Consider the following 15,029-nt stretch of genomic DNA (forward strand, 5'->3'; position numbering starts at 1 on the left):
CATGCCATATTTATAATATCAAAATAAATCTTGCTTTGCCCAAAGATAAGCCCTTTATAATTAATCTTTTCATAAAAGAGATTGAGTTCACTGAATAGATAGTTGCAATTAGTTGCACAACTCATAACTACTGAGAGCCATAAAATATTTCTAGAATATCTTTAATATATCTCCTAAAATCTCAAATATCAATAAATATTTACAAAGAGGGTGTGTACATGCCTTAGAGTAAACATCGGTGCATCTATTTAAATAATTTAATGAAGAAGTCTATGACATAAATTGTGCTAGTTGTGTGCATCCAATTCATCTTGCTCTACACATCAGCTCTACTACCAAAAGTTTAGAAAATCATATTAGAAAAATTTAATTGAATAAATGTAACTAGCCATAATAAGTCAAATAATCATTGGAATTCCATTAATTAATCAAATCACTTAGATGTTAGCACTTGAGATATGAATATTATGGCATCACCCACGTACGACTTTGCTCACGTTTACACCTGCAAGTCTCACATCCTAAAAGGATAGGTGTCCCCATCGACCTTCCGCCCAAGATGAAAAGTAATTTTCTCTTAGAAACTTGCCCCATGCTAATAGAGAACCATTCAAGGTGCTCACCCCGTCAATGTGCACACAAGGAAGAACCATTGAAGGCACTCATCCCCTCGTCTAGGTACCACATGGCAACATATGCTAGAACCACTAGCATTAGTAACAACTATAAAGAATTGTCTAATGAAATTAGGGAGTTGTAAAACAAGTACATGAGTTAATGCATGCTTTAGTAAATCAAAGTATCACTGTTGGTTGTCTCCCCAATAAAATACAAAGCCTTTGTTTAATAACAAAGTTGATGACAAAGCAAGTAATGAAAAGTTTCTAACAAATTTATGCTAAAAGCTAGCTAGTCCTAAAAATAAGAAGATTTTATGCATATTTTTGGGTATAGGCCATGTATTAATAGCCTCAACTTTGTGTGGGTTAACTTGTATAACTTTAGCATATATAATATGACCTCAATATTCAATTTCTATTTGAAAGAAAGTGCTCTTTTTAAGGTTAGAAAAGACATGATTTTGTTTTAGTAAACTAACGACTAAAGATAAATGATTTTCATGTTCTCATTTAGTTTTACTATAAATAAGGATATCATTGAAAAAGACAATAACACAATGCTAAAAATTTATAAATATTCGATTCATCATCCTATTGAAAGTGGTAGGTGCATTAGTATGGCCAAAGGGCATTACTAAATATTTGTAGTGGTCAAACTAGGTCATAAAGGTAGTTTTATAAATTTCAAGTGTAGTCATGTGGACTTGATGAAGGTCAATCTTGCTATACATAGTAGGACATTGCAATTTGTCTAATAGGTCATCCACATAAGGAATTGGATATCGATTCTTAACAATAATTTTATTTAGAGCTCTGTAGTCTATACACATACAATAAGTATGATTCTTTTTCTTTACTAAAAGAATGGCTCCAAAAGGTGAACTGATAAGTTGGGTTATTTTCTATTTAAAATTTTTTAAACTTGTTCTTGGATTTCTTTTTATTCTATCAGTTATGGCAATAGGGAACTTTACGAGGAGGTTGACTACCAGGTAGAAGGTTGATTTGATGATCATCGAGTCATGATGGGGGAAGTTGAAGAAATCAGTTAGAAGAAAAAAAATTAAAAATCTATTAGTAAAATTTAACTATCTTATGGTTGACTTAGACTTGGTAGCTTCTACTTCATTAATTAATATGGGAAAAGCTTTAGATTATTTTTGAATGGCACACTTCACTTGAGTGTGACTAGTTAATGGGTATAGCTCAATGTTTGTTAGTCTTTTAAGAAAAATATTTTTACTTTTATATTGAATATGCATCGAATGCATGTCATAAGCAATGTTAGGATTAAATTGATGCTGCCAAGGCATACCTAAAACTACATTAGGAGATTGTAATGGTGCTACTTTTTTTTTTCCCTATAGGGTCAAATGCAAATTTCTAATCCATGTACTTCTTTAGTTTTGTTTTATCATTGCCCTAAAAATGCAGCCTTAATTTAATTTGTGGACAAAATAGTTTTTAGTTGCAATTTTCTGACTACCTTTTTCGAAACAAAGTCATGCATACTATCATCATCGTGCAAGATAGTCATTTTATTATTATGGACTTTACATCTCATTTTTAATAAAGCATGGATATAAATTTTACTAGCAAGTGTGTCATCATCGTTAGAATTTTCTCCCATGAGTGTGGCTTCATTAAAAGTAGGCATGGCTTCAAGGTCAGCTTGAGTTGCTTCATTAGCTCCAATATAATTTAAATTTGCAGTAGGCCTTTTTCAATCATGAGTGTTGCCCATAGAATAACGATTCACAATGTGACTAGAGCCATTGCATTAATAACAAACTACATTCTTGGAATTGGTATTTGAGACACTTGGATTAACATTTTTAGACTCAGAGGACTCATGCATATTAAAAGGCAGAGTAGAAATATTGGGATTAAATTTGAAGTAGGCTGGCCTGTATTATTATGAAAATTTATCATCCAAGGTTGACAATTAGGACGGTTCTTTGCAAATTGAAAGTTTGGGGCTAAAAAATAATTTAAAAAAGTGTAGTTGTTACTCATATTATTTTCTATGGAAGCTGAAAGTTGTTATCGATCTTTGTTTCTTTTTGGCATCATGTGCCAAAGAGATAGCCTCGTCCAATGTGTTGGGTTTAAACATGTTGACTTTAGCTTGGAAAATTGGAAGAAGGCCAGATATATACTTCCTTTTGAAAGTCGATTCGGCTTACATGCTCGAGCATTTGAATTTGCAACGAAGTGCTCCAAAATCTTTTGGTGTATTGAGGAATAGTCTCTTGCTCTTGCTACAAAAAGGCATCCCATTGTTGTTGCATGCAAAGCTGAAATTGAGCAAGAAGAAATTAGTGAGAACCTTCTTACGAAATGCCTCCCATGTAAGAGGATGGTCGGTACTCTTGCGTATGACATCCCACCATAAAGAAGCTTTGTCAATAAAATAATGTGAAGTACACTTGATTTTATCATTTTCAGCATAAGTTTCATTACCAAAATATGAGTCAAATTGACTTAGCGAGGAGAGAACCTTATGATCATCTTAAATACCATCGTAAGTATTAAATTTAAAGGTGTGTTTGCTTATCTTCATCTCTTTGTGGATGGATTGTGCAGATTCAAGTGTGCCATTGGTGCTGCGGACCATAATGTCGTTGGCAAAGGAAATTTGGAATGTAGGATGCTTGAGAGACTACGGGTCTTGCTCCAGTTGGACTCAATGTTGGCACTCTTTTTCCAGTTGCATGGCCAATAAATCCATGCATTGCTCCGTGGTTGGTTCAGAAAGCAATGATGTAAAATCAAAATTTTAAGTGATGGATGGTCCTTCATGAGACATTGTGATTGCTTACGACTTGGCAAAAAGATCCCAATAATAAAGACACTAGCAAGCATTTTTTAAAAAACTAACAGCCCCTAGAAAAAATGTAGATAGGTTTGATTTTTGTTAGCTTAGACGTTTTCATGATTGTTTGTTTTATCATTTTGTAGTTGGATTTTTTGTGTTTGTCTAGCTTAGGAATTGTTTTTGCCATTATGTTTGGATTTTTTGAGTGTGGAAACTTGATAGCCTTGGTTGAGATTGGAGTTTTCTAGAGAGATCGGAGCTAGAGTTTGCTAGTAGCTACCAAACACCTTGAAATAGGTATGATTTCTTGTCGAGACTCTTGCACGCCACGAGGGTTATGGGTTCACAAGCATTTCATGTTACACTTGTCTGATGCACTGGTCATCTCCTGAATTATCAAATACTTCCATGCCATGCATTGGGTTGATGCACATTTTTCACCATCATAGAGTACTAGCATGGCAAGATGCCTACTACAGCTATATGCAGTAAGTCTTAGTTACACATGCACTTGAGAGAGCACAATTTATTGTGCACATACTATTTCTTGCACACACGAGAATTGGGATATTCATCACAGAGTTAGAAACCTATGATTGAGTGGAAAAGGTGGTTGGGTGAATTTGAGGGTTGTGAAGGATGCCATCAGTTATGAAATGGGTTGTTTATTTTTTCAACATCTTGGGGACCACTATTTTCTAGAGAGATTATGAGATTTGGGTGGGAAGAGAGGAGTAGAATATTTATATTGCTCATAGATGAGAAATGAGGTTAAGGATTTTAATTAATCAAAGGAACTATGTTTGCATTTTGCATGACACACGAGCACATGTAGATAGGCTAGGCATTGTTTTTCAAGTGCATTAATGTTTTTTGTGTGGAGCATTGCTTGTTTGATTACACAACATGGATTCAATTTTACACATTTTCAAATCATGTTTAATTGAGCATGGCATATATTTTTTAAGCATGTTATGAGATAGGAAACATTGCACGAACAAAAAATTAAGTTCATTTGAAGAAAATATTAGTTTTGAAGACTCAAAAGGGGGAGAAGTTGAATGTTTGGGTAGCATTCCTCAGTCTAAAAAATGTTAATGGAAGTCCCACTAAGGAAGTAACATTCACTACAAGATACAGGCCTCATATTAACATTTAAAGCGACAAAAATATTCACTAAAAAATTTCCCCCGTCGTCACTAAACACGTTGTATTAATGTCTCCATAGAATGGTCGCTATTGGTGTTGCTATTAGCATTGCTATATGTGTCATTATTGGCGTCAATAATGACACAAATAGCAACCGTTTGCGATGCTAATAGCGACATGTGCAGTAAATTTGCGATGCTAATAGCGACGGTTATAAAGAAAAAAAATTTGTGGCAAGGTAACAAGCTGCCCTGCCACATGTAACACTCTGTGCTATATTTACATTCTACAAATGGATTATATGTAAACTATACAATGGTCATCAAAATGAAGGCAAAGTGTACTTGAATCCACATTGAGACTGATACATAAAATAAATACAAGATCACTTAATGAAAGTGCCCATGGAATCATGGCAAGATACAAAGGATGATAATAACATAGTGCATAGAAAATACCTACATAAATCGCATGACCAAAAAAAGAGAGGTCATGCACGAGCTATAGACCCTTGCCATTTGAAAGCTCATCCTGATGCAAAGGAGCATCGAACGGACTCTGCAAAAAAAGGAACAACTACACATCAGTCCACCATATAATAATGCATTTTAATTAAAAATAGTAACTATGGACAAGAAAGATGAGTGACTTATTGGGTTGCCATGTGCATACAACCTATTGATCAATGCAATTAGACCGTGTCTCTTTGCATATCGAGTCTCTAGGCCAGTGGGATCGCGATTTGTAATAGAGTATTGCAAAGAAAACAAAATACAACTATTAGAAATATGATTGTCAGTACAAGCGATATTGCAAAAAGATAAGCAATAAGAACAAAAGAAAAACTTACAAAGTCCTCCAGATAAGTCCTATGGCTGCCACTTCCAAGATGATGGACCACACCTGCCTCCAGTCATGCCCTCACTAGCTCGTGCTGTTGTCTCCAACGTCCTAGAGAATATGTAGCCTCCTCCTTGAGTCGGCACTAACCATCTGCATTTAGCCACGGGCTTTGATGCCCCACTCTTAAGTGCCTTGCGTGCGTCTGATTGTCTATATCGCATGTATGCACACATGCACTCCATCATCCAGCCTATGGAAAACCTATCTGCCATGGTGGGTATCAAAAACTCCTCATACAAGGATGCTATTATGCAGTCCTTGCTCCCCTCCAATATGTTTTTCCAATGATCCAAGATGTTGTGCTAAAAAACTTGTTAGCACAACTCTCATATGAGCCATCGTACCCTCCTCCCCTCATCATTCATGATGATGGATCCTATCCTATCATCTACAAGGTATCCATACCCCTCTAGGGTATGTCTAAGATGTGTCCTCTATGACTGCGCTCCTGGGCATATCCAAGAGACCCCTGTACCTCTCGTGTACCCACGAGGGTGGTATCTCTTGGAGTAGCACCCATAGGGGTGCCACCTATGGACAACTGAGAAAAAATTGGAGTAGACATCCCCATAGGTGTAACAAATCCTATAGGAGTTTTTTAATGTTATTTTTTCATATTTATTACATATAAAAGAATCATATATAAAGATATTATTCACAAATCGAATAGAAAAAGGATGTATTTTATTTATAAAATTTTCATAAATAAAATAATTTTAAATAGGCCTTGAATGCATGTGATAAAGATAATTTATAAACTCCTCAAGAGATAATATAAGTTAGATAGTAATCAGATAGTATTAGTTAATGGCAACAATATATTAGTTACTATGACTAGTTATAAGTACTAAGTATTACAAGGTAACATTAACAAAACTTTATGTTAACCCTCATACATAACCCTTAGACAAACAAGATGGAAAATTTAAAGTAAGGTGGAAAATTATGAAAATCTAAAGTAGAAGACAAAGGTGCACCAAGAAAAATATGGAAACACAAGAAACACAAAAGAGTCCTAAATCAAGGACAAAGATGCATAAGAAAAAGTGCAAGTCAATACTTTTGTAAAAGAGTGCAAGACGCATCATGATTTACTTTAAGAGAGTGCCACCGTGCAAATTGTAAAGGTAGATGAGCGGTAGGAAGAAAGCTAGGAAGATAGGAGAACAATGGAAAAAAGAGCCTAGGCCATGGTCGGCCATGTAAAAAGGGGATGACTGCTCAAGGAAAAGAGGGTTTTGCATATAAAGTTCAAAAAGTGAATGGGAGCTCATTCATTGGTGTGTGTTAGCAAGAGAATCACCTTTGTCTCTTCTTCTCTTCTCTTGTGAAGGAACCTCAAATGGGTCAGCACTGCCGGATCTCATGCTCATAACAGACAAACACACCCACACGGCCTCGCGGGCCAGGAGTGTCTATCTACTGCTAAAGGATGAACAGTCCTAAAGCCTAATCTATGCGTTTTTAGTTTTGTAGTCCAACGTTTCCATTTCTATAAACTCCACAGAGGGAGAACCCATATATATTGGCAATAAATGCCACGATAATTACATACATGGGAGGCAACCTCTCAGTGGAATCATCGCGGCCCCACTGTAGCTCTCCTATATCGCAGGATTAGCCCCCTTGATGCGCTACTCAACATATATAACAAACAAACAAACTCCACTCTTTCATTTTAAAAGTATTCCAAGAGATACCATGTGTCCTTACCAAATACTTCCCCAAGAAACGAACATCTATCCTACGACTTAGGTTGTCTCTCCACACTCAAGCGTGGGTCATCGTCATCGAAAATAGGTGCTATGCATCCAGTCCTTTGTATTCTGATACCATGGTTGACATGCACATGCAAAAGTGGATGATCCTAAAGTGCTCAAACATAAATTTCAATCAGAAACGTGTTGTGTACAACCAAGCTTTCCAATGCTCATTCACTAACTCGTTGCGACGATGTAAGGATAGCACCGAGACAACACTCGTGCTACTATCCTCTCAATTAAAATACAACAAACTCTATATCATGATATGCATCAGAAAATCAGCAATAATCAGCACGCAAATCGCACCATTCAAACATCCCACCCCCCTAAGTTTAGGTATTGCTTTCGCTACATAGGTGTAGAGGTTCATTTTGTCATGTTTTGATGTATGAAAAGCGATAAATCACAAACTTTGACAAGGAGATAGGGCAAACTGAGGCTAAACCTCATGCTTTGCCACTACCATACATCCACAAACAATCATTATATTTTTCCTTATTTTTATGAAGCGTATTTCTATTTTTTCTCTTATTTTTCTCATTTTCTTGATTTATTTATCAATAAAATATGTTATTTTCTGATTTTTCTTGTTCCAATCACTTCAGCGTACTAACATTCAATTTATTTTCCATTTTCCCCCATGGGAACACATTTCACCCACCCGAAATGACAAAACTACCATTTTACTGCTTAAAATCCGCATTTCGAGTTTTATGGAAATTAAATAGTGCATGTAAATCATTGCAAAATCAAAATTTTCTGACAAACAACAATTAATCATGATGCAACCAGCACCTCAAACAAATTTTCATCCAATAAAAACATCATTACCCTCATAAAGTACCAAAAACCCTTCATTTTTTTCATAAAAATGGTCATACCATGTTTTTACGAAACCCGAGACGCATTAAATGACTGCGTGACTAGTGGACGGAGCCTCCATTTCTCTCAATCCAATGCTGCACATCAACCTTCAGCATCTCCATCAATCTCCATCACCGTTTTCTTCAATCTCCTTCCCCATTCCTCCTTCAAGATAGTGCGCATGAATAGCCCATAGAGAGGAGAGAGAGGGAGGAGAGAGAAAGACTAGATTTTGATCTCTTCATTCAGTCAGCCATATCTCGCACGAAGACTGGCGATAGGATCAGGGAAGAAGGAGAAGTTGCCGGCCATGATCTGTTGAATGGCTTCTGTTAAAGCTCCATAATTGATTTGGAGGGAGGGGGGGGGGGGGGGAGGGGGCCTCCCAAAGGGCACCCCCTTTTGGCCTTAATTTTTGTCCACCTTTTCAAATTTGGCCCATTTCTGGCAACTTTTGCATCTGGACTCTGATTTGACCTCTGAAAAATCATGTGTGTCCGTCTCGGCATCCCGCACTGATAGCATCTCCCGGCATCCCGCATGGCAGTTGAAAAAATTCTCAAAAATCCACAAGTGTTACTCGGGCGCCTTTTAAAAGCCATCTTTCACTTGGTGCTTAAAATCGTCCTAGCTATAGCCGCCGCCTTCGATGTTGAAGATTTTTCCCCTAAATCCCGAAATTTTTGGCAAATTTTAGGCACATTCCGAGCTCAAAACTCCACTCTCATTGGCGACCACGGGATAGGGCAACTCAGCCCGTTGAATCCCTCAATAGATTTGCACAAAACAACCAAAGGAAGCATCAAGCTGATACAAAATAGATACATATTAAAACACAACACAATGCTCACCCTACCCCCTGACAAAACCAAGGCATGAAATCCACAAGGAGTAAGCCTAGCATAATCTGATAGAAGGTCCGAAGCTAGTCACTAACCGACTGCTCCAACACGGCCAAACTAAAAAGAACTATCGAAGAGGTTGCCCTGAGTGGTGGTCTAAACTACCTACCTAACTAAGGACCATACACCCCAAAAGCTCCTACTAGGTGAGGACTCCTATAGCCTGATCAAGAAGTATTTTCTTTTAGCACATTTCTTCTTTTAGGTTTTTATTCCCCCATACTCGGGCATGTAAAAAGGAGGAAGCTGAGCGTAGTGACCCAAGGAGAACAGGGCATCGGCCTCGGGTCCTGTCTCGGTACCCAAGAACCTACCGAGCCCTCGCGAGGCAACACTTAATCCTTTTCTGAAGCTCACTTTTATTTTCGCTCCAACTTTCCTTACTTTCTTCTTTTCCAACGAGACGCCACCCCTGGGAAGACAAGGCATTAGCCCCGTGTCTGACTCATCCCCAGGAATCTACCAGGCCTTTGCAAGGCGATGAGCAACTGCTTATAAATTTTCCTTTCTATTTTTTGATGCCAGGAGGCATATTTCACGGTGGATTCCGTGCCACGGTGGATTCCGTGCCACGGTGGATTCCGTGAGGTTTTACGATGGTTTCCATAAACTTTGATGACCGGGGCTCATACACAAAGTGGATTCTTTGTGTGAGAAGTTGATGGGAACGCTTGTCCTTTTCAGGCGTTTCATTAATTTAGTGTGTACATGGGTGATTCCATAGCATTAATAAACGTTTATGAGTTTAGAGTGCGCACTCGTAATAAATTAAGGTTAGGATTTATTTCTAACTAGTTGATTTATTTATGTAGCTAAAGACTTCTAGGTATTCACTTTTGTCAGTTTAATTGTATTATTCTACTAACGATTGTGAATGCTTCAGTTGATGTGTAGAGATAGCAGTAGTGGCGGAGGAAAGCATTGGAGGATAGAGAGTATTCGATTTATGGATTATATTTTGATGGGCGCATACCTTAGGCATGGCGCCTATATTTTGTCATGCCTATTTATTAAGGCGTTGGATATTTATTATTATTTTGTATGCGCATGGGCGCACGATTATATTATTTCTATTTGGACATTGTATTGGGCGTGCCAGACTCTTTGGGCGCCGTCCACTAGCTTTATTCCTATTTTGTGTTAAAGCAAACTCAAAAGCTAAAAGCTTGCTATTTTGTAATTTGGGCTATTATTTGAGCTTGAAGATAAATAATACATAAAATACATGCTTTGTGGAGCGCTCACACAAGGCACGGGGGGAGATTGCACCCAATTGGTCTCTTGCTCTTGTCGTTCATGCTTTTTACCTTGTAATTTGTGTAAAAAGTAGAGTTCTATTGTTCTTGGGGACCTTCCGACATTCACTACGCGAGCGTACAACATTCAATCTGCGCAGCAGTGGTATCAGAGCGAAGCTGAGATTAAGAGCTTCCAATCGCTACCCATCTCATGCGAAGGCGGAGCTCCTGCAACGATCGGGCTCTACGGTCAATCTCGTCGCGAACGGTCGATACAGGCAGATTTCTGGTGATCAAGAACCCCTATTTCCATCGTTGGATTGCGAAGGACCGGTCTACAGAGGCGGAGGACCACTCCTTCATCTACTTCATCAAGTCGTGGTTACACAGAGATAAGCCATATTTCTTACCAAGCTTAAAAGCTTAAATCTTAAAAGTTTCAAAGCTTAGTTAATTGGAAGCTTTACTTTAGCTTCAAAACAATTCATGATGGACGGCGGGCTGTTTTGAGCGCCAAAAATTGCACCGAGGACATATTCATGTCCTTAAAATCGACGAATGATCAGAAGCATTAAGCCTCTTAATCCTATAAGTCATCTAAAGCCATTCAATCAATCAAGTCATCACAAACTTCAAGTCACACACAACCAGTCAAGTTCAGCAAGTTCTAACAAGTCAAAGTTCTGCAAGTCCGACAAAGCAAGCAAGTTCTGCAAGTCAACAAACTCTGTAAGTCACATTAGTCTGGTACTCTGCAAGTCAGACAAGTCAACTGGAGTCAAAACTGACTTCTGTCCAAAACTCCTAGAAGGGCTGTTCTTGCGCAGAAACTCCGAACTGCAAAGTTGTTCATTGGAAGGTACTCTACCCATACGCAGGTTTGCTGAAGCATTTTCAGCATACGAAGAAGGATAAAACATAGATTTTCCAAAGATTGTGAAAGCCACACCCAAAAATACATAAGCCTTGTATCCCGAACTTGAGCTACGCTCATCCTGCTAGCTTGATTTTGAGTGAGAAAGGTCTTTTGAGTTTTGCAGGATGACGGAACCACTTATGGATGATCTTATGGCTGAAGGCGACCTACCTGAACCTACAATGGAGCAAAAGCTGGACTTAATTATGATGCAATTGGATGAAGAACAAAGGGCTAGGCAAGCATTGCAAGTTCAATTGTCAAATTTAAAAAGATCGTCTACCGACAAAGAAGAACCTCAATCTGAAGATCTTATCCGACGTACCATCGACGCGACTCTCAAAGCTCAAACCATCCGCAAGGAATCAAAGATAAGTAAAAGAAGTTTCAAATTCCGTACTTTCAATGGCATACGAGAAGGAAAAATTGTTCTTGCATTCATTAGTCAGTTTGACGACTACTTTCATGAGGAAACCTATGTAGAAAAAGATAAAATCAAGTGTGTCACTAATCATTTAGTGGACAGAGCATCTCTTTGGTGGACTGTAGTACGCAAGAGTATAGATTGTCCCGCTACCTGGGAGAATTTCAAGAAGAAGTTCATGCAGAATTTCCTTCCTCCACAATTTCATGAGAAAGCCATTAAGCAATGGGATCTTCTTCAGCAACGGGATCGTGAGCCTATTCCTCAGTATACAGAGCGTTTTTGGAATGCATTACTCCAGCTACGCATGCTTGAAGACGTACCTGAAGCGACACATAAGCACAAGTATATGTTTAGACTCCTTGGGCATTACTACGCTGAAGTTAACATGTTCAAGCCTGCTACTCTTGAAGACGCCATTTCACTAGTTCACGACACTGAAGACAAGCTGCGAGGTAGAGACAGACATCCACAGCAATTCCAAGCCAATGGTAACTATGGATCTAAGCGATTCAATTCCAATTTTAGAAGATTTAATCCAGGTTTTTTCTCTTCATCATCTTTCCATAAAAATTGGGCAAACCACCTGCTTTACCATCTAATGTCAATCAAAACCCTAAGCTTATTCCACAACCAAATCCTAATGTCCCTAGACTTCTTGCCATTGCAAACAATGTAACCAAAGCCAAGCCAATAGTATGCTATAAATGCCACCAGCCTGGACATCTAGCAGCAAATTGCCATTCGAAGAAGCCACCTTCCCATATCAATTACCTTGGAGCAATGGACGATGACGAACATGAAGATATGCCTGATTTTACAGAAGATGAGGACGACACTACTACTCCTTCGGATACTTTACTAGGTATGCCAACTCCACATTCTTTATTGACTATGAAATGTTTGGTGCATGGAAAGGAAAATATTATTTTGCATGATGACGGTAGCACTCATGATTTTATTTCAGCAAAGCTAGTAAAAGAATTGAAGTTACAGACTGTACCTACGCATTATCGCATTAAAGCAGCATTCTTAGGCACTAGGTATAATGGTACACAGGAAGTGCAAGACTTAGAGATTCAAATTGGTCAATACACTGAAAGAAGAAATTTTCTAGTTGTTTCATTACAGTCAAGTGACATTATTTTAGGTATGCCTTGGCGTCATCAGCATAACCCAGATATAGACTATTCCACACATTCAATGAATATTAATTTTCAAGGAAAACATATTACATTATATGGTATGCATGCATCTAATGTTTTTCCATTGCTTTCGCACACTCAAGCTAAACATGCATTACACAAGAGTAGTAAATCCTATTTCATTTGGGTGAATGAATTGCAAGTCAAAGAAAATCATATGCACCCTAGGCATAAATAATTTCTTGCACATTTTAAAAACTGTTTTGTCGAAGATCTACCACCTGGTTTACCTCCTTCACGTCCATAAGACCATAAAATAGATTTGATTCCTGATACACAACCACCTTGCAAAGCACCATATAGGCATTACCAGATAGAGCAAAAAGAAATTCAGAGTCAAGTTGAGGAATTACTAAATAGAAGATTGATTAGACCTAGTAGTTCTCCATTTGGTGCACCTGTTTTGTTAGTCAAGAAAAAGAATAATACCTATCGTATGTGCATTGACTATCGAGCTTTAAATAAGATCACAGTAAAGAATAGGTATCCAATTCCTAGAGTTGATGACCTTATGGACAAATTGCAAGGATATGGTATATTTAGTAAAATAGACCTTAAGTCTGGTTATCATCAGGTGAGACTAGATAAGTCAGACATATTCAAGACTGCATTTAGGACATGGTTTGGTCATTATGAATTTTTAGTGATGCCATTTGGATTGACTAATGCACCTGCTACATTTAATAGAATGATGAATCGTATATTTTTAAAATATCAGTATTGTGTAATTGTCTTCTTTGATGATATTTTGGTGTTTAGTCAAAATGAGAAAGAACATTATGAGCATTTGTCATTGGTTTTCCAGTTACTAAAAGATAATCAATTGTATGCAAATCTTGAAAAGAGTGAATTCTTTAAAACAGAAATTGAATATTTAGGTCATATTGTATCATCTGATGGAATTAAAGTTGACCCTAAGAAAATAGAAGCAATATTGAATTGGTCTATACCTAAAAATGTGCATGAGTTACGCTCATTCCTTGGTCTTGCTAGTTTCTATAGGAAGTTTGTACGTAATTTTTCATTACTTGCTTTACCATTGACCAAACTTCTGAAGAAAGGAATTGTCCATCATTGGTCCGAAAATCAACAGAAATCCTTTGACTTATTGAAACATGCATTAACCCATGCCCCTGTCCTACAGTTGCCTGATTTTAATAGACCATTCTTTCTAGTAGTGACCGATGCTAGTGGATCAGGAATAGGAGCTGTACTTATGCAGGATAATCATCCTATAGCCTATTATAGTTGTAAGTTGAAACCCTCTGAACTGAAATATTCCACATATGACAAAGAACTATTAGTTGTTGTACAAGCATTAAGACAGTGGAAACACTACTTAATGGGTTCAGAATTTATAATTAAGACCAATCAGCAAAGTATTAGACATTTACTTAGCCAACCCCAAATATCTGACCGACATATCAAATGGGCATCTTTTATCCAGAGTTTTCATCATCTCATTCAATATCAACCTGGAAAAGAAAATGTAATGGCTGATGCATTAAGTAGAAGACCTGCCATTCATAATATTTCTGTTATATCTTTTGATTCATTGATTTCTATGAAAGATACTTATCATCAGGATATTACTTTTCATGCTGATTGGAATAAATTAGTTCAAAATAACTTGATTCCTATTGATTCATTGTCATATAATGATGGATTTATGTTTTATGAAAAGAGATTGTGTGTTACAATTCCATTCCGATCTTTTGTTTTGAATGAGATTCATTGTCCCCCATATCAAGGTCATAGAGGTATCATATCTACTTTACGTACATTAACTGAAGATTTTTATTGGCCGCATATGGACACTGATGTATTTAACTTTGTTTCTGAATGTTTGATTTGTCAAAGAGTTAAGAGACATCATGGTAAACAGTATGGATTACTTATGCCTTTATCTATTCCATCTAAACCATGGGAACAAATTTCTATGGATTTCATTACTGGTTTACCTAATACTAAATCTAACCATGATATGATTTGGACAGTAGTAGATAGGTTTAGTAAACAAGCATATTTCATTCCATGTAAGAAAACTTTAATAGCATCACAAGCAGCACAATTGTTTTTGAAAACTATTTTCACTAACCATGGATTGCCAAAAGTTATTATTTCAGATCGTGATTCTAGATTTTGTAACAACTTTTGGATTACTCTGTTTGCTAACCTAGGCACAAAGATTGATTTCTCATCTGCATTTCATCCAGAAACTAATGGA

Source organism: Lygodium microphyllum, chromosome 28, assembly GCF_053477565.2.
Source record: "Lygodium microphyllum isolate KBCC chromosome 28, Lygodium_microphyllum_v1.1.10, whole genome shotgun sequence".
Taxonomy (NCBI): Eukaryota; Viridiplantae; Streptophyta; class Polypodiopsida; order Schizaeales; family Lygodiaceae; genus Lygodium; species Lygodium microphyllum.